The 21,557-nt window shown below is 42.1% G+C and overlaps 1 protein-coding gene and 1 pseudogene across 2 annotated transcripts in view; one reads left to right on the top strand and one right to left on the bottom strand.

Annotated features, from left to right (window-relative positions):
• The window catches only part of Adcy2 (adenylate cyclase 2), a 389,152-nt gene that overhangs the window by 132,403 nt on the left and 235,192 nt on the right, over positions 1-21,557 (top strand). The gene's annotated exons all lie outside the window — the stretch shown is intronic.
• On the bottom strand, positions 13,116-14,219 carry LOC110307662 (annotated as a pseudogene). Its single transcript, XR_002379454.1, has one exon. The product of XR_002379454.1 is annotated as a farnesyl pyrophosphate synthase pseudogene (transcript).

Here is a 21,557-nt window from a genome sequence, read left to right as displayed (position 1 = left end):
CATCCCATGAGCAAGTACCAATCCCTGACACTATTAATGATTCTCAGTTATACTTGCAGACAGGAACATGTTTTTCTCTGAGAGGCTCCACCCAGGCTTAACAACTCACAAGGGTACCCATTTCCTTCATAATGTACCTGTCTACTAACTAGGTTGCCATGTTCCATGCCTTTCAGAATGGCAATGCCTCTTTACAACAATTCTGGGTCTTGCCAGTTGCTGAACAGTGACTTTGTTATCAGGGCTCATAAAGAAAATCCTTGCCGGGCATGGTGGCGCACGCCTTTAATCCCAGCACTCGGGAGGCAGAGGCAGGTGGATTTCTGAGTTCGAGGCCAGCCTGGTCTACAAAGTGAGTTCCAGGACAGCCAGAGCTATACAGAGAAACCCTGTCTCGAAAAACCAAAAACCAAAAAAAAAAAAAAAAAAAGAAAAGAAAACCCTTTGCCACATAGAAAGATGCATGTTTCTTTAGAATAGGTGTTCTGTGTTTTGTTTGGGAATGGCTATGGAGCAAATATTTTCAGGTCATGGCCCATCTGGTAACAGGCCTGCTCAGCCTTGCTCCTGGAACAGCCGCAAGCACGGAATATGCATGCCGACAGGTGTGGCTGAGCTTCAAGAAAGTTGTTTATAGAAACAAGCAGTAGACAGAGGTGGCCTGTGGTCTATGGCAGAATACTAACTATCAATTTTACTTTCACATCAAGTAGAGCAGGCATCACCCTACACAGTCTTTGAGCAGTCACTGCTGTCATCTTCTTACTCAGCATAGGTATTTGTTTTCTTCCAAGATTTGGAGAATGCAGCTTCCAGAGTGAGCTTCCTTTTGTGGAACTGTACCTCATCTTCCATGTTCCTCAAGTCTCAAAATAAGCATGCCTGTGAAGTCCCCCATCGATTTAACCTAACTGGTCTCCACACCTCTACTCTAACAGTGAGGATTGGGGCTGTTACCCTTACTCATCTCTGATTCCCGTGATGCCGGAAAGTGTCTGAATGTCTTCTGGAATTTAAGCAGATGCTTCCATTTCAAGCGACACATCCACATCCCTGTCTGTCGTGAGTGTCTGGGAAATGTAGGCACATGCACATGTCGTCAGTGCCCTGCCTTGGCTACTGCAGTCTACTTAACATTTTCCAAGCGTGTCTAGTAAAACTTATGGAAATTTCCCAATCATGTGGTGGTCAACCTTCCCTACAGCTCACATCTTGGTGCCTGGCTAGGGTCTGTGTTCTGCAAAGACAGACCACTGTTCATGAAAGGAGACTGTTTTATTTTATCCAAGCCTGCTGACTCATGGTTTTCCTGCAGTAGTACCTCTGTGCTTTCTGGTTGTTTTTTTTCCCCTTTGTCCATATTCCAAGAAGACTAAGGAAAGAGCAGAGCTTCCTGAGGGGTGCTTACCCTGTGCTTTGATTGCCATGCTTCCTTAAGAATGCTGCCCTGTTCCTCTGTTCCTCACAGTTGCCCAGCCATAGCCAACCTCCCTGACCAGTGTGCATGACCCTGTCACAGAGTCCTCCATTATTAGAGTCTGTGCATTTAGATTATCCATTTACATTAGATTTGTTTCTCCTTTTATGAAACAACCGAGTGATCTTAAGTGGCTTTGGCTTCTGACATGATCCACTCTTATTAGGTCTTCAAAGGCTCTTGAATTTTTTTTGTTTAGAATGTCTGAAAATGTAGCCTGGAGGGTTTTCATGCTCTGCCCAATGCTGGCATCTAAAAATAAAATTTAAGCTGACTGGCAGTAAGAGAAGTGCCCAGATCAGCAGATGGTGTGAAATGCAAGACTTGTAAAAGGAAAATGTATTCATGAAAATACACATTCCTCCCCATGTATTAAAGGTCTGCTAGGAACACATGTTCATGGTAGACTCAAGGGCTGTCAGGTTGTCAAAAATGGGAGGCATCTGTATTTCAGCTTGTTAAGCTCCTGCTTGAGTTTTCTGGGGACAAGGAACATGACCAGGAAGGCCATGGAGGCCACCTGGAGGTGCCAAAGCATTTACAGGTAAGCACTTCTGAGAATATGCCTTCATGGTGACTGATGGGCATGTGTCTGTGTGAAACATCTTAGATGTGCCAAGCAGGGTTAGCTACATTCTGTCTGTCCCATATTTTTATTAGAGGTGCATTTGGTGACAGGCGTGATAATGAGATGTTCCTGTAGGAACTTGTAATGATATGAATGTTGAACAGAGGCTGGCAATAACTGAAGCAGAAGACAGACCCCCAAAGAAGGTGTGTGTGTGTGAGTGTGTGTGTGTGCAAGTGCACATATACGTTGTGCTTGCAAGTGCTTCTGCACATGTATATGGAGGGCAAAGTTCAGGCTCAGCCATTATTCTGCTTCACAAGCTATCACCTTGGTTTTTGTGCAGAGCATCTCTTACTGAAACATCGTTTGAGAAGAATGTGAGCTGGCTAGCCAGCAAGCCTCAGAGATCTGTCTATTCTCCTTCTGCATCCCATGGGTCACAGGCATGCACGACCACGCTCTCATCTTTTTTCATTGGTTCTGGGGATTGAATTTGAGCCCCTGGATTTGCACAGTAAGCACATTACTAACTGAACTATCTCCCCAGTTGCTGGACAAAAGTTAGCATGGTTAGAATATTCACTGAATTGACTTAGATTTTATTTCTAGCATAAACATCAGAACACACACTGATTAAACACAGAAGGAGGAAAATATGCTACAGAACATCCTATGGCAAAGGAATTCGGAGATTCTCTTGTAGGTACAGGTTGGACCATGCAATGTTTGCATGCATGAAACAAGAAGAACAGGGATGTCCGTGGCACAAAATACAATTATTATTAGGAGCTGAGCTGATAACTTACTGGTCTGATATTTGATGGTTGGAGTGGAGTTGGTTGATGTTTACAAGTACTTCCCAGTTCATTCCACATCTAAACAACAGGGCTCCTTATCCTTCCTTCATCTTCCCCCACAGTGGAACCTTCCAAGTGGTGGTTCAGGTTATAAGTGAGTGTAGGCATTCTGACTGGGGAGCCTACAACCAAAGCCACTGTGGAATGCCATGGTTACCTGCTTTGAGTACCTGAATAGAATGTATTACCGTCCCAGAACTCAGTACAGTAAAAACAGAACCCTAGAGGTCTGCATTGGCATTACTCAACAACTGGGAGTAAGGGTCAAGTTTTTGACACATTACCCATATTCTGGGTTCCAGTTTATGTAGAAGCAGTTTATGTATTACAGAAACATTGGGTCTTACTGAGGACCATGGTCAGAGCATCACAGGAGTTCCTATAGTTTTATGGGTACCCCATCCATAAAGGGCAAGCATGAAGACAATAAGCCTGAGTTCTGCCTCGGCTCTGTCCTTTTGCACTTAGGCAAACAAATGGAATCACACTGGTGAAAACCTGCTTAGAATGGAATAAAGACAGATACCATACCATGACCCACTGAAAGCCAATGGAGGTCCAGTAGTGTGAGGTTAAGGACAGTGCAGTGCCAGCATTCAATATGAAGGATTTTCTGGGAGACCCCAACTGGGAAAGACCAACACAAGTGCTCTAGACTGAGACAAAAGTCCATCAGCTTTTTCATTCTTTTGTTTTTGTGTTGTTTGACAAGATAAACTATTTAACTGGTGCATAGCAAGCAGACATCTGTAGCCCAGGTTCTCAGGTTCCATTTCTTCCACCTAACATGAAATACAATTCACAGACCACATGAAACTCAATACAAAGAAAGACCAAAGTATGGATGCTTTTGTCCTTCTTAGAAGGAGAACAAAATACTCACAGGAGCAAATACAGAGATAAAGTATAGAGCAGAAACTTAAAGGAAAGGCCACCCAGAGACTGTCCCACCTGGGGATTCATCCCATATACAATTACCAAACCCAGACACTATTGTGGATGCCAAGAAATGCATGCTGAAAGGAGCCTGATATGGCTGTTTCCTGAGAGGCCCTGCCAGAGCCTTACAAATACAGAGACAGATGTTAGCAGCCAACAATTGCACTGAGCATGGGGTCCCTAATAGAGGAGTTAAAGAAGGAATTGAAGGAGTTTCAGGGGTTTGCAAACCCATAGGAAGAACAACAATATCAACCAACCAGACCCCCCTCCAGAACCCCCAGCGACTAAGCCATCAACAAAGGAGTACACATGGCTCCAGCTGCATATGTAGCATAGACCTTGTCATGCATCAATAAAAGGAGAGGTCCTTGGTCCTATGAAGACTCAATAGATGCTCCAGTGTAGGGGAATCAAGGATGGGGAGGTGGGAGTGGGTGGGTGAGTGGACAAATACCCTCATAGAAGCAGGGGGAGGGAGGATGTGATAGGGTGTTTCTGGGAGGGAGGGAAACTGGGAAAGAGGATAACATTTGAAATGTAGATAAAGAAAAGAAAAGAAAAGAAAAGAAAAGAAAGAAAGAAAAAAAGAGAGAGGGGGGAAGGAAGGAAGGAAAAAGAAAGAAAGAAAGAAAGAAAGAAAGAAAGAAAGAAAGAAAGAAAAGGAAGAAAGAGAAAGAAGGAAAGAAAGAAAGAAAGAAAAGAAAAGAAAAGGAAGAAAGAAAGAGAAAGAAGGAAAGAAAGAAAGAAAAGAAAGAGAGAGAGAAAGAAAGAAAGAAAGAGAGAGAGAGAGAGAGAGAGAGAGAGAGAGAGAGAGAGAGAGAGAGAAAGAAAGAAAGAGAGAGAGAGAGAGAGAGAGAGAGAGAGAGAGAGAGAGAGAGAAAGAAAGAAAGAAAGAAAGAAAGAAAGAAAGAAAGAAAGAAAGAAAAGTCTAGTGGCACTTGCCAAAATCCTAGGCTTTGTGACCTCATGAGACCCTATGAGACCTCATGTGACAATGTGACCGCACATGACCTCACGGCACCGGCAGCTTTAGTGTTTCCATTACTGCAAACAAAATTTATTCTGTTAGAAAAATAAAATACAGTCAGAACTTCATCTGTATGCAGAACTACAGCATGAAGCAAAACTCTTATGTGAAACATCCACATATTCTTAGATTGCTTTGTTTTAACAGAAATGTATCATTTTATTGATCCACTCAAAGGACTAGATTTACATTTTTATTTTTGTTCCATTTTCTTGATTTTACTTTTCTTAATTTCTGACCTAATTATAATATCATTTTGGTTTAATTTGCCCACCCAGGAAGATAGACATTTTATTGCATATTTTAGACGTTGCTTCTTTTCTTATATGTGGATTTAATGTCATGAACTTTCAACTAAGCAATATCTTGTTTGCACCTGACAAATGTTGACAAATTCAATTATTCAAACATTTTTGATTTATCTTGATATTTCCTTGGCTGATGAATTATATGAATACGTATTATTTACTTTTCACATATTTGGGAGTGTCTAGTTGTATTTCTATGTTGGGGTGAGTTTAACTCTATTATGTACGTGAAACATCACTTCTAGTAACATATTTCACATGGTTTTGTTCCTTTTCTTTTGTTAAGGTTTGTTCTGTGATCCAGAAGGTTTGTTCTGTGTTAGAGTGGATATACCTTTGAAGAGAACATATGTTCTCTGTTATAAGGCAGAATGTTCTGTAAATGTCAAAGAAGGTCCAATTGGTTGATTAGTGGTGTGTAGGCCCAAAATATCCCTACTTGTCTTCTTCTTGCTTCCTCTATCACTTATAGTGTGTGGGGTCCCCTATCACAGGTTTGTCTATTTCTTTATTCTATGCTTTCTTGTGTGTTTCTTCTCTGTGTTACTAGATACATATACATTTAAGAATTTCCTGCAGTATTTTAGAATTTACCTTTTATCCCTTTGCAGTACTAGTTCTTTACCCTTGAAAATCTCTCTCCTTCTAGTGCCTCCGTTACCTAAACTTAACGTGGCTGTATGCACTCTGATTTGTGTTAGCAGGTGTATCAGTCAGAACTCCGCAGGAAGTCAGTATCAGATATGCACCCACTCACCCCCACCCATGCACATTAAGAGATATATGTCGGTGGATTGCTTACATAATTGTGGGTTGATATTGAGACTGATAGGGTAGCTTAGGAGGGTGGGAACTTGAGGGGAAGGAACAGTCTTAAGCAAAATATATTCCTTCTTTCCTGTAAAAAAACCTTTGTGTCACTCATAAGCACTATAAACTGACTTGATGAGACCTATTATAAGTACTGTGGTTGACTACTTTTAAGGATTTTAAATAGAATAGATATTTACCACATCTGTAAACACTTTCACTACACCACCTAAGTTGGTGCTTGATTAAAGAAGTGGATTCTAAAGCCTAGCCAAATTGGCACATAAAACTCACTGACAGATGCCAGCCTTTATCTATGTGGCACCAGCATGCATCTTTGATGCATATTTAACCAACAAATAAGTGACAGCCATATTCTCTTATAACAGGAGACAGTCATCCCATGGGCAATGAAAAGAAACCAACACTAGCCCAAGGAAGGATGTAAGGTCCTTGGGTAGTCTTCGGTAGTTCCCACTTCTCTCCTTCATGTCCTGGTGCTTGAAATCTGTGATAGGAAGTTAGGTTTTAGCAACAGACTCCTAAATGACAAGATGACTAGCGAGAAGAATTGCTGTACACATATATGGTTGTGTGTGCATAGATGCCTTTATTTTATCACTGTTCTCATGACAAGGGATCCAGGTGGGATACAGTGGGGTCCTTTCTCTCTGGGCCTCTCTGAAGGGTGTTGTGAAGATTGTAGACTGGTTGTAGACAACCCGCATTCTACTGGGGCATCACAGCTAAGCTCCTTGTGATTGTCTAAATAATTTAATTCCTCATGGTTGGTCCATACAAGGGCCCCACAGCCTCATGAGCTGTTAGTCAAAGCCTCACTTGGCTAGCTGACACTAGGTCCCCTCTGTGGCCATCTCACACCACACCTCGCCCCCTCTTTTTTTTTGTAACAGACAATAGTGAGGAAGTAGAATATCATCACTGTGAAAGCCATAGTCTATAACCTAGCTTGGGGTGACAGATAATCATCCTTGTCTCCATGTCCTAGTCATAGGAAGGAGGACACTGAGCTCCACATGCATTGGAAAGGATCACAGAATGGCATGGTTGTTGGCAGGTCTAGAGTGCTAAGTGCCATCTGGATATGAAGCATCTACAGACTCACCCCCAAACCGGATGCCCTCATAAATCCAGATGTGGGAACGTCCTGGAATCACACTGGATTCACTCTCTCCGTTCATTCCGTGTTGCTGGGCTGCTCTCTGCATCTTCTCTCTTCCTATGAAAGAGAGATGATGCATTAGAACCTGTCCACCCTGGCAAGTATGTGGGAAAGTTTTACTTTCCTCTTAAAGACAGTGCCAGTTGGTCAGTACCTATATACCAGGGAGGCAGAGAATCCATATCTGTTCTGTCCAGATGGACTGAAGAAACTTCTGGTGGACAGACCTGGGTCAGGATGCATCCAATCTCATCTCCAACAGCCACAGAGGTATCTTCTGTATTTGTCGGAATTGCCTCTGAAGGTTCATGCTCGCCCTTTAAAGGGGTAGTTGCTTCTCCCTGAAAGTCATTTTGAGGATGCAATGACAATCCCTCCGCACACGACTGGAGTGGCCCTCTCCAGCTGATAAGCAATCTTTTTGCACATTTGCTCCTCTCTGCAATTACATTTTGCCAGTAATCCCCACCTTGTGAGCGGCTCAGCCTGGGTGATGGAAGGCTTAAGGACTGGGATGTTATCAGAGCCGTCACAGCTGTTCTGGGAGAGGCACTGTGCTTGGTCTCATCATGGGTATTTCGGGAAATTTCTTTCTGAATTATCATTTCCCAGAACCATGGGAAGAAATGCACCTTTTCTGTCTAGCGATGTTATCTGCCAAGAGCTTCCTCCCTCCTATCACTGCTACCTCAGACCTAGAAAAACAAAGACCGTTCAGCCCTTTCTTTCATTAGCAAATGGGATAAGTCTGCACAGAAAAACTCTGAGGAGACTGTGCTTTTCCTGTATTGATCTTGAATTCCTTTCTGTATAAGACAAATCAGAAACCTATTTCATCTAACACGTTCTTATAGGTCTGTATGTCCCTAATGCGATGGCCAGGGAAGGCTTTAAGGGAAGGAAATTTCCTGAATAGATGTGTCAAAAATAATGGAGGTCGTGACTGACCTTTCCCAGTACTTGCAATGAAGAGAGCAGACAGTACCCAGTGTGGCCAAAAAGTTCTAATCTCTTACTCTTGTAATAAGATCTGTACCTCCCTCTGCTGCAGTGACAATACCCTGAGGGAATAAAAGGTCTTGTCCAGATGGACAGTGAGTAAGTGACAGACCAGAGACTCTGGCTCAGGCATGTGGGTTAAAAGTTCTATAAGTGTTGGAGGGTGCAAACTTCCTGCCCACCCCAAGTCACCACTACTACTGAAGAACCAACAGGGAAAGTTATCACCTAAGAGAAGGACTTAGGGTGTCACACCCAGAATAGTATAAATGGAAGACCAAGAACAGAGACATCATGGCTTCCTCATTTTAATTCTTAAACACTATAGTGCTTGACTTTGGTCTGTGGCCTAAGCTAGGGAGTATTCTATGTCCTCCAGATCTACTCTCTGAGAGGAGAGGATCTGTGGCTATTTGGTAGGCACATTCTATTAAGCCTATGGTAGGATATAAGCTGGGTGGCAAGAGTGAAATGGCCCTACTATTGTCTAACAGATCTTGAAAAGGTACTAATGTAGATTACAGTATTGAGTCTGAGTCTTACACACTTTTTTCCCTTGGGTGTGGGCACATATAGGGATGTGTCTATAGAAACAGTAAGCAAGGTGCCCCTGGTCTGTAGTATGAGCAAATAGGTTGGATTTCCATATATTTCTAACAAGACACCAAAATCTCTTAGTTTCTGAACTTTCCCATCTTGCTCCTATTGCTGTCAGTGATACAACAGATGTCCTTGTTCTGAAGAAAGAAAATTTAAGTTGTCCCTTCCTTGTGGCTACTGTTGAATTTGTCTTCAAGTGGTCATCACAGTTGATGCTAACTGGAGTTCAGCCTTTACGTGCCGATGATCCTGGATGCTAGCGTTTGACGATACAACTGCATCTCCCCTTGTGTTCCCTACAGCTGACTTTCTGCAGAGCTACAAGGGTTTTGGTGTATAAGTCCTTTCTCTCTAGCTTGTGTCTTTTCACTGAGGTGACCTTGTGGCCTTTTGCCATTTCGTTCTATAATGAATTTGAAAACTCATTACTGTGGGAAAGGTTTCTACCAAATTGCTTTGACTGATAAATCACATCCGAGGAACTGTCTGGATCCTTGGGTTCGTTCTCTAGGATCCACACTCAGCTTAAATAAAGCCATTGTGACTCTTTTGGGCACACATGCATCTCATGGTGTAGCCCAGTCATATTGTAAAATTTTTCTTTTTGACAGAGCCAAACTCAACAAACTTACTACTTCTGATATACAGTAAAATAGTATTGTCACATTAAGAAGAGAACATCATTAGATGAAGATGTATTATATTTTTTAATGTTTTCAAGATTCTTTTATTTATGTGTTTATGTGTATGCATGTCTGTGTAGAGGTATGTACATACATGAGTGCAATACCTGCCGAGGCCTGAAGAGGGCATGAGATCTCATGAAGTTGGAGTTTCAGGTGGTTGTGAGTCACCCAACATGAGTTCTGGGAACTGAACTAAGGTCCTCTGCAAGAGCAGTATACATTCTTAAGCATGGAGCCATCTTTCTAGCACCTAATGATTTATTCTGAAGTTGATTTTCTCCCATAATACAGAAAAATATTATGTACTTAAATTGACCACAATATTTCTCTTACACTTAGGTATGAACTTTTATACTAAAGTAAACATAAAATCTATGTATTATGATTTGTACAGCAGATCATGTGTTACAATGTAAAACCAGTTACTTGAGACAGAAATTAAATGTCCCATACAAACAGTTATGTCAGGACTGAGGAGTCATTATGGATTTCTTTAAGGGTAGCTGGCAGAGTCTCTGACTTGGAGTCTGTGACTGTCTAGTGCCTATGTTTGAATAAGCAATTTTTATTTCAGTTTTGCATCAGTGGTCCCTAATTACTCTGTTCCTCCCAGGGTAATCTACCACAATCTCTGCTTTGCCAGTATTTTTAATAATTTCTTAGTAGAAGCAGATCGGGACTTGTTCTCGCGGCTCTGGCATTGTAATTGCCAAGCACTCCATGTGAAGTGATGTTAGGACAATATACCCACATTTAGGCCCCAAAGAACCTCCCTGGCAGCTTGCCCAGAAGCCCAAACCCATCTGTGATTTACATATGCATGAACTTTGTGGAATTAAAAATAAACACGGAACCATAATATTTACTTGCCTGTCTTTGTTCCTTGCTCTTGGAGGAGGAGCAGGCTGAGGACATTCATCCTGTCTGAAGCTCTGGGGCTGAGCAGAGCTTGCTGCCTCTGTACTTAGCAGGAGAAAATTCCCAAGTGGTGGCTTTGTAGTGAAGGAGAATGGTACAGGAAGCTGGAACGGCCTCCTTGGCATTACAAGCAGCTCTAGGCTCCACTGGTGTTGGAATTATCTTATACATTTTAAAAATGATCAGAAATGGTACACACAGGCATTTTGAGGACAGGTAAGGTTATGATATTATAACAAATAATCCCGAAATCCCCACAGATTATGGCATGGTTGGATTTCTTGCTCACATTCGGCTTCTGTCATGGGTAATAGTCTGCATTCTCTCTGCTTTCTCCTTGCTGTAGACTTCTAGAAGAGGTGGCATCTCTACCTGGATAGAAGGCAGAGGTCACAGGCCCTTGGAATAGTTTTCTTAAAGTTTCTGCTCAAAAATACTGTCACTTTTACTAGTCATGATATGGATAAACCTAGTATTATTTGGGCTGAAGAATAGAATTCCTCTAACAGAGAGAGGGCTATGCATCATAAAGCAAGTTTGACAGTAAGGGACAGAAAGGTCATGTCCTCCATGGGATGATGCGGCAAGTATCAGTGCAGCTTAGCACATCTCTGCCTGTTGAGCCCAAGGGTTCTTCAAGTTGTTTTGCTTTTCAAAGCCCTTTGAAGGTAGATATCCACTTGCTGAGGGCTCTTTTCTGTGTCATTCGTGAGATCCAGAGAGCTGTTTTCATGAGTCTGTGACATTTGGTTAAGCATGAGCTTCCTGCCTGTGAAGTCACTGTCAATCTTCCTCCTTTCAGAGATCCACCAGACATCTACAGTGTTTTGCCTTCAAAGTTCAGGAGACTGGGCCACAGTCGAGTGACCATACATAGCCACTGGCTATTGCCACGGTTTAGATGTCTTCTCTGGAGGCTGTGATGAAACATAGTCTTTGAATGCATGGGTTAATGGTATTTGGAGTTAGCACCATGGGAAAAGTGTATGGGAAGGGCTCCATCTAATCCACTCATGGACTAGTGGTTTAGCTTATTTATGGGTTACTTGGGGGATGGCTTTGTTCTAGAAGCCTCATGGTGTACCTCCTGTCTTGTCCTCTGCTATGGGGCTGCATCATGAATGCCTTTACCAGAACCAAGCAGATGCCAGCACCTGTTCTAGAACATTCTGACCCACCCCCAGAATCATAGACCAAAGAGATCTTTACATAAATGATACAGGTTAAGGCATTTTGTGGGCATACCAATATCAAATGGACTAAGACACCCATGCATTGATGTATTTCTCCAGCCAGTGCCTACAGTGTCATGCACAAACCAAACTTTCAGTGGTCCTCTCATTCAGAGAGGCCTACCTAGACCACTTGGACATTATTTGCCTCAGCACTGGGTTCTTTTCTCAGCATTCCAGAATTCCAGCAATAGAACACAAAAGGCTTTATATTTGGGAAGCAAAACAAGTCAATAAACCTTTGGGATCCATAGGTACAAATGTGCTAAGCTACATAATCCTGCAGAAGATGAAATCTTTCTGTTCTTTACTCTAAAGCTTGGTTTCATTATGTGTAGCTCCCTTTGTGTTAGAAAAATTCTATTTTTTCTGTCCAAATAATATAAAGTTTGGTCAGGTTATAACTAACGAAAGTCATATCAGTCATTTTTGACTTTAAACATTCTCAGGATCTGAGGACTCCTCCTTGGTACCATGACTTAAAATTCCAGAAAGCTGGGTGGTTCATGCTTCCTCCAAAGATCCACTGTGAAGGCTAGGTATGGTGGGTCACACCCTTAATTCTAGAATTCTGGAGTCAGAGAAATGTAGATCTCTGTGAATTCAAGGCCAGAGTGGTCTATATAGCAAATTAAATGCCACCCAATACTACACAGTGAAGCCTGGTTTCAAAAAACAAAAAACAAACTATTATCTTTCTGGTTGGTTAAAAATATAACCCAATTTTTGTGAAAGTACAAAAATATTATTCTTTAAATTACAGAAACAATATGTCACAGTTTTGTTTAAAAATAGCCTTGTATTTTTGTCTATCTTTATGAGTAGCAATCTGTTGGGTGCAAACATCCAACTCTAAGAATGCCATCATCTAAGAAGCATGAGGCCAGGGTTCTAATGGGTAGTGAAGGACAATGTGGACTTTGCTCATAAAACACAATACAGTGGCTTCTGCTCACTTTTCTGACTACAAAGCACAAATTCTATGCCTGCCAGCTACCTGGAATGTATGTGTCTTCTTAGATCCTTTATTGGCTTCACAATTGCTAAACCTCTTTGTTGACAGCAGTCCATGAGAGATCCATGTCCTTCTCGTATAGTCTTATGCCTTGTGTTCTCCTCAAGGAGTGAGAACCCCACACAAATAGCATCATTTGTCTCTCTTCCAGTATCCAGATCCAGCCAATTTCATGCCTCACTTTCTGTGACCACACTTACCATCACATAGTGCTCACTGTCGTTTCTGATCCTTCATACACACCCACCCTTTCACCTGTTGTTCTTAAGAATTCCAGAGCCATCCAGTCCCCTAGGGCCTCTGAAACATCATGACCTACAGTAAGGATACTTCTTCTCTTCTTCTTCTTCTTCTTCTTCTTCTTCTTCTTCTTCTTCTTCTTCTTCTTCTTCTTCTTCTTCTTCTTCGTCGTCGTCGTCGTCGTCGTTATCGTCGTCGTTGTTGAACAATTTATTGAGATCCCTCCCTCCCAGCCTCTCCAATTCCAAGGTCATTTTCTCTGCTTGTAGATCTTGTTTGCAAGTTCCATGAAGATGGATGGGGGCGGGGGCGCAGAGCACTGCTCTATGAGATTCTTGAGGCGGTTGTAACTGTCTTCCTCATACTTGAAGAAAACAGACTGCAGATCCAGCATCTCATACATTGCCTTCACCGGAGCCACTTTTTCTGGGTCCTTCTGCCCATAATTCTCCTCTAAGATCTGGTGCTGTTAAGGAGAGGCTCGTAGCAGACACTGAACCACCAGCCAGCTGCATTTGTTGTCCTGGATGTCAGTGCCAACCTTTCCCATCACACTGGGGTCTCCAAAGAGATCAAGGTAGTCGTCCTGGACCTGGAAGAACTTGCCCATCTCCATCGGGATCTTCAGGGCATTGGCATGTTCCTTCTCCCCATCAATGCCTGCCATGTACATGTCGGCCGCGATAGGCAGGTAGAAAGACTAGAAAGCTGTCTTGTACTTGACAATCGATTTGTACCTCTTTTCAGTGTATCTACCAAGATCCATATGGCCCTGAGGTGCTGTCATGAGGTCTAGAATCTGCCCGATCTCAGTCTGATAGGAACTCTGCAGAAAGAGCTCCAGCAGGTTCAGGTAGTAGGGCTGCTCCCTGCAGTAGAACTTCAGCAAACGATAGATGGAGGCTTCCAGAAGCAGAGCGTCATTGATGGCATCCAAGCCTATGCCTGGCTTCTGATATCAGCAGATCTGTCCTGGCGAGTGAGGGAAGAGTCCATGATGTCATCTGACAAGAGGAAGAAAGCCTGGAGCTGTTCTACACACCAGCCCACCATCAGGGCCCTCTGAAGACTCTCAGCATCCTGTTCCTTCGGCTCCACCAGCTCCTGGAAGGCTTGTACCACGGTCAAACCCCGGTTGTACTTGCCTCCTAAGTCATTGTACTCTAGGACCTCCTTGAGCCAGGCAATAGCATCCCCTATCTCTGGGTGTCCCAGCTCCTTCTCAGTCAGCACCTTGACGATCTGGGAGAAGTGCTGGATGAAATTCTGCTTTTCTTGGTTATAAACATCCAATTTCTGGTTCCCATTCATTCTGACATAGGAGCTAAATGCTCTGTTCTTCAACACAGATTCTCCCGGGGTGGGGCGGTGGGGGGTGGTGGGAGATACTTCTGTACTTAGTGAATTTTTATTCATCTTTGAGAAATTGGCTTCTTGATGTTGACTCCTCTCTTGGAGAGTAACCATATTCCCAGTCTTTAGCAAAGATTCCAGCTTTCTGATCTCATCTGAGAGGTTTAGTACCACCTGGCCAAGCTTCTTTATGTTGGTGACTCTGGGAACTTAGATTCCAAAAGGTGAAATGATCCAAAGCAGTTTCTGCTTACAGGAAGTACTGGGGTCTCTTGCCTTATTCTGCACTATGTTATGTCTCAGTCCATGGAGACGCCCTGCAAAGACTCACAAGACACAACCTTGGAGAGGCAGTGTGTATGGTCTCCTTTTGTGAACACAGCAAGAAATGTTCTTCCTCACAGATGTCTACTTATTCAGAATGCATAAGGAAGTCTATGATAAGGTTCATCCAGAAAGCAGTGACTGTCAAAAGCAGCCATCACTGGTAGCTAATGCACACTAGACCCATCTTCTAACTCTGGAAAACTGTGTTTTTGGAGGACACGTGTGTCAAAAGATGTCAGAACCCTTGGAGACTTCTCATCACTTGTGCCTACACCTGTGTCTTTATATGTCCATGTGGAGAAGCCTAGGAAAGCCATCCAATGGCAAAATTATTTCTAAGGTTATGTCTTCTGCTTTTTATTATTCCCCATTTGGATAAGCCTGTGGGAGAGGTATTGTTTATTTTTGCTCTGTATAGTTAATTTTATTACCTGAATAATATGTTAGCAGAAAATAATGAAATCAGTACAGAGTTGCATCATTCAGTTAAAATTGCCATCAATGGCTTAATGAGAATCCTGTACTATTTGGAGGTAGATTTTAATAGCACAACTGATTCGGCAGAGCAGCAAATCTATTGTAATTGCTTTCAATGAATAGAGCTTTTTATTAGGCTAAGAAACGACTCACGTAGAGCTGAAATAGTGGCATAAACCTTGAGATAAACTGACTTGTAGAGGCTAAGAAAAGTAAAAATTCTCCTTACTCCATATTTTAATTACACTCTTGTTAGATGTTCATCTGAAAAACAGGGCCTTTGGTCAGTTGGAAGCAGCACTTTGGTAGCTGGCAGACCTGCTTCTGTGTCTTTGCTTGTGGTTGTGCTAAGGAAGAGGAGTATATGTGTATTGCAGATCCTAAGGCCCTTTTTCTTCCTGAGGAAGAAGGCATCTCGATACCATATTTCAAATATTAATAGAGGACAAGGGAGAGGGCTCATTCGGTAAGTTCTGGCCATGTTAGTGTAAACACTGGAGTCTGGAACTTCTGCTCTCATGTAAAGAGCCAGGTGCTGTGTGGCAGCATGAGCTTGTCATCCCAGGGCAGAGAGTCGGAGACAGGAGGATCGCTGTGCTAGTCTAGTCAAGTTGGCAAGCTCCAGGTTTATTTAGAGACCAGGAAGAAGTCAGGTGGAGAGTGATGAATGAACGCTCCAACACTGACCTGTGGTCTCCAAATGCATATCCACATGTGTGCACTTATACATGTGAGCATGTGCATGCACATACAGAGTATTAGGAGTTAGAGCTGTTGTTATTCATCATAGTCTTGGAAGCCTTTGAACGAAATATAATAGTCTTTGTTGAAAGTATTTACTAAATGTAGCACATTGGATACATTTCCTGTGATTTCTTCTGACATCCTTTGTTCTGAACCCATAATTCAGATCAAAGAAGAAACTCTGTAAAATTATTTTTTTCCTCCTTTCCTCTCTCCCTTCCTTTTCTCCTTCCCTCCATTATCCTCCAACTTCTCTTTCTGCCAAGGGAGTCATCCCTCTTTCTCCCTTGCCCTTCTCCCCTCTCTTCTTTTCTTCTTCTTTCCCTCCATCTCTCCCTCCCTCCACTCTTGTCTTTCTTCCTTCCAATATTGATAATCAAAGCAGGTCTGCACACACACTATGTGGCTTCTCTAGCACTGTAGCATACACCAGACCTCAAACCATGCATTCTTAAATTATGTCTTTGTGTAGGGTTTTGGTTTTGGTTTTGGTTTTTTGTTTGTTTGTTTTTTGTTTTTGTTTTATCATTTATTACCCTAATTGCACTAGAGTAAAATTATATAATTAACTTTTAGATTTTAGGGTTTTCTGTTGAGACTGTATACATTTCTTTAAATTGCTCTTTCATCCTAAAGATGTCTAACTATTATATAGCATTTAAAAATATTCCACTGGTAATGCAATATCTGTTAATTGCTTTTAAAAGTTGGGATGACTCTGCATCCAAGTCTTCATCATACTTGTGGAGACAAAGGCCAGACCTAGATGGGGATGGAGGTGTGCTTTAGTGTCCTGTAGAAGGTGAGATGAACATCCCCAAGAGAGCTCATGAGATCATCAGAGCCTGTGGCCTTCTAGAGACCTTGTAAGAACTCCCTGGGGTACAGCTTATATACAGTAAGACATAATGGCTGGCATGTATGTTTTGATAATGTTTGACAAATCTGTGGTTCTAAATTGGCACCAGAACAGTCAGAATAGAGAACAGTACCACTTGTGATTTCCATAGCCTGTATCATCAATGACACGCAATAGGCTTTCCTGGAGTCTTACCTTTACACTACATCCTTGGGTGTAATCATTTGTGGAATAGCCTTATCTATGGGTAAATCTGGATCTTATTACAGGAGTCATCAAAAGAGAAAGAGAGAGACAGAGAGACACACACACACACACAGACAGAAAGAGACAGAGAGACAGAGACAGAGAGACAGCAGAAGGAGAAAGTGGTCAGACTTAATGGAAACCTCATCTCACCTCCACCTCACCTGTTCTTCCTATGAGAGCTAAACCTAGGAGGGACATGTTCATTCTATCAGTCTGTTCTTCCAGGCACCCTGACAAATACAGATTGTGCTGCCTTCTGACCCCACTTATGCACCTCTGGCCTCATGGGGTCTGCCCTACAATACGGACTTCAAGAAACATACAGACTCCGACAAGTGATGCATGTCTTCATATCTATACCCTGAGAGCATAGACCAGAAAGGGCACTGAAGGCATTAGCAATGGTGTGATTTGAAACCTGAAAGGTGGCTTCACTTTGCTGCACTGGGCCATTCCTGTCAGAAAGACAAATGTTGAGGCTTTTCCAAGGTAGTGCTTATGAAGTACCCTAGGATCAGGCAGTGCATAAGAAGTACCCGAGGATCCCAGTATTACCGGAGTTTTATTAACAAATGATTTATTTGGGTGTAAAAAAAAAAAATAGAAGCAACGGGATGTCCATCGTTTGCTTCTCAGAATGTAAAGGGAACTGTAGGGAAATGGGAAACATGACAAGACCTAATCACAATGATGTTCTCTCTCCTGTGTTAATATGAAAGTTCCGTATGATTGGAAGTGTCAGTCAAGCATCCTGTGTGTGTGAAGAAGGTCACAGAGCAGAAGGTCAGATATATATGAAGGGTGAGTTATGTAAACAAGTAGATAATAGCTCATTTCTTAATTAGTTCGGTGCCTGAGGTCAGTTCATAGGAAACAAGATGGTGAAGTTAGGAAGTTGGTTTCATTGGTAATGCTCTTGCTTCTCAAGCAGGTGATCCTGAATTTGATCTCCAACATCCTTGTAAAATGGCAGGTGTGCTGGCTTTAAGATGACCACTGGGGCTTTTTGGCTATCCAGATTAGCTGGGATGATAAGATCCTGGCTAGTGAGACACCAAGCCCTCCAAAGAAATAAGGTGAACAGTGACCAAAAAAAACAACACCTGAGATTGACCCATGACTCCACAGTCACAACACACTGGGACACTTTCAGTACATTCATGTACACATACACACACACACACACACATTTCCCCAAATTATTATTTAAGTATATTTAATTTTAAGTGTTTTTAATGTACTTAAATTTATAATTTTCTTTTTTGCAAATTAAAGATACGGGATTTGTCCTGATTTTTAAGTTAAGTGTTGATCTGAGCACTTTTGTCTTTCATGGGAAAAGTTGGATGTTCCAGTGGCATTTTGAAAGTAAGTTTTGCTTTTAAACACCATAAAGAAATGATGCTATCCCTAATAAGGAAGTAGTTGTGTGAGGAGGGGAAATACACATTTGATTATAATTATAACCTCCAACTGTTTACTTGATGTAAATAACTGTCTAGATGGGACTTGAGTAGCACCTGTGTTGCCATACGGTAGGGTTTTTGAAAAAAAAAATAGATTATGCTAAACTCTCTGTAAGCTCAGGAAGATTCCAGACATGATCCTTTAAGCAAAAGTAGGCCAGCTGGGCAGGAAGCCCAACTGGTTTTGCCGCTGAGTTTTTGAAAGTGCTAATAGAACCACTCTGGGGTAAACACATCCTCCAGGTTTCAGATTATGGCTTGACAAAGTGGGGAGCACATGGTGGTGCCAGAATTTCAGCGGGTCTCCGGAACATGTGCCTCTGTGAAGCACGTCTGCATTTCTGCAGTCTGTTCAGCAGTTCTCACTAGATATCCAAAGAGGACAGTGACTGGCTGCCCATGTGAAGGAAATGTGTCCAAAGTCATCCAGTGGTTTCTTTCCAACCTGGTACTTTCTCAGCTTTCCAGAGGCCGTCTGAGATGTATACCTCCTGCCCCCTGAAGATGTGGAGGAAACAGAGCTTTTATGTCGATACATTCTCAGATCAAAGGGCATGCTTCTTCCTAAATGTGTAGGTATGTATTGTATTCACATGTGTGCATTTCATGTGTGCAGTATTTTAAAATAGATATTGAACATCATGTCCCAGCTGGAAATATGGCATTTGCATACATGGTGCCCCACATACATGAAGTCCCACATACCAGGAAAGAGATTGTTCATGAAAAAAAATTTCATGAGCATTCTGTTTGTGCGACATAACTAGAACACGTAGTTTTAAAAACTACAGTTTTGTTCACCTGTGAAGCATGATAACTTTTTTGACTCCTGGAAAATTCTCTCTGGATATTTCCAAAAAAGACAGAGAAGGAAGGAAGGAAGGAAGGAAGGAAGGAAGGAAGGAAGGAAGGAAGGAAGGAAGGGAGGAAGAGAAGAAATCAAGCTACTTGACCTTGGGTATATCCTGGAACATTCTATTGTACAGCAGAAGCATCTAGAACATTCTAGAACACTGATTCTGCTACACTGTCCGTGTTACCATGTCTGACAAAGCTAGTGTCAGGAACTCTCTAGAAGGGAAGAGAGTGCTTTTCATGTCAGTAGTGGGTTATGTTGTGGAAAAGACATATCTTCTTCACTGATCCACATGGCAAACGCACAAGCAGCGGTTATGTTATTTTTTTCTTTACTTTTTGGTGGTTTTTAATGTTTTAATTTTTAACAGTAGTCTTAAAAATAGTAACCAGTTCCTAGTATTAATGGGAAAACGCTTCTTACAAGTCTTTCTCTTATATGTGCGTAGAAGTTACTGAATTTCTCAGGTCACTACCTTACTCCATTATGCACACACTCAGCATTCAGATGCCATCTTGAGAGCTGTCTTTTAAAATCTGTGGCCTTGAGACTTCCGAGTAAGCTTGAACCGAAGGCGTTCAAGCGTGTTCCTTTTGCAAAGCAATCAGGAGAATAAAGGTCTATTTGAAATCACTGCTGTTTTTCTTTTTCTTTTTTTAATTTCCTTTTCTCTCTTTTCCCTCTCCCAAATTCTACCAGAGCCTTCCCACTCCCCCACCTACCAACTGCATATTCTTTCTCTTCTGCTCTCTTAAGAAAAAGAAAACCCAAACAACAAAATCAAAAAGTTGAAAATCAAACAGACAAACTTTAAAAAAAAAAAATCAGCCGGGTGGTGGTGGTGCACGCCTTTACTCCCAGCACTTGGGAGGCAGAAGCAGGTGGATTTCTGGGCTTGAGGCCAGCCTGGTCTACAAAGTGAGTTCCAGGACAGCCAGGGCTATACAGAAAAACCCTGTCTCAAAAAACAAAAAACAAACAAACAAACAAAAAAACCTAAAAGATCAACAAAACAAGAAAATAACAAAACAAAACAAAAATCCCACCCCCCCCCAAAAAAAAAAAAAAGGACTCTGTTTTACTTCTGGGCATCAGCCGGAGTGTGGTCAATACACTCAGCAGTATTACACTGGAGAAAACTGATTGTCGCTTTTTTGCAGATACCGATTACAAATAGCTCCTTGGTTAAGGGTGGGTTTCTGTGTGCACTCCCCCTGTCAGTGCTGGGCTTTTGTCTGGTTTGAACAGTGCAGGTATTAAGTTTATGTTGTCACAGTGTTTGTGAGTTCCTATGTGCATAGCCCTGTTGTGTCTGGAAGACACTGTTTCCTTCGAGTCCTCCATCACCTCTGGCTCTTATATTCTTTCTTCCTGCTCTTCCACATAATCCCGGAGCCTTGAGGTGAGAACTTTGATAAAGACATCCCATTTAGGGCCGAATACTTGAAAGTCTCTCCGTCTTTGCACACTGTCCAGATGTGGATCTCCTTGTTAATTACCATCTCTTCTGAGAAGCTTCTTTGACAAGGTTGGAATAATGTTCTGTTCTTGGGTATAGAAGTGCATCATTAGTGGCCATTTTATTGTTATGTTCATTTAGCAGAATTAACTTAGTACCAAGTTTCCCCTTGAGCCTGGGATCTAACTAGAGTCTAGGTTCTTGACTACTTTATCAGTGTCAGGTGTAGGTTACATCTTATAAAGTGGGCTTTAAATCTACCCCCACAAAGTTACTGGTGCCAAAACTGCACCAGTATGTCTTACAACATGTCTCTGTTGTAGAGCACAGTGCTTGTAACTTAGTGAAATTGATTGCTATTCTCCTCCAGTAGCATGCAAAGTACCTTATAATGCCATGAATGCTAGCCTATAGGTGGTCCATAGGATGAAGTTTTTAGATGGGCACCGTATCAATTTCTCCATGTTAAGTGACATAATGAAATAGTGTATGTTCATCGACAGGGCTTTACCATCAGGTTATAGAGAACAACCAATGGCCTTAGTAATAGCCTGTGTTGTTCACGGGACCTCTGGGACCTCTTTGATCAATGACTCAACAAGACATAACCCATTTCTGGAACTGAATGTTGTACTTGATGGCGTAAGATACCTAGATGGGTCACTGTCTCCCCCATTGCATGGTGGAGACATTATATGATTATTCTGCTGGTTATTTGTTCATGGAGCTCCAATTCCTCTTATTCTATGAACTATCACAAGCTCACTGCATGGCTTTGCATTTCTAAGGTCATGGAAGACATGATACATTTCTTACAGTGGTGGGTAGGAGTGATACATTATAAATTCGAAGGGCTACTGTGATTTACAGAACAACAACAGTTTGGTAACAATACTTCCATG

The sequence above is a fragment of the Mus caroli genome, chromosome 13, assembly GCF_900094665.2.
Source record: "Mus caroli chromosome 13, CAROLI_EIJ_v1.1, whole genome shotgun sequence".
NCBI classification, from domain to species: domain Eukaryota; kingdom Metazoa; phylum Chordata; class Mammalia; order Rodentia; family Muridae; genus Mus; species Mus caroli.
Note: the sequence above shows the minus strand (reverse complement) of the source record. Positions and strands in the feature narration are given on the sequence as shown.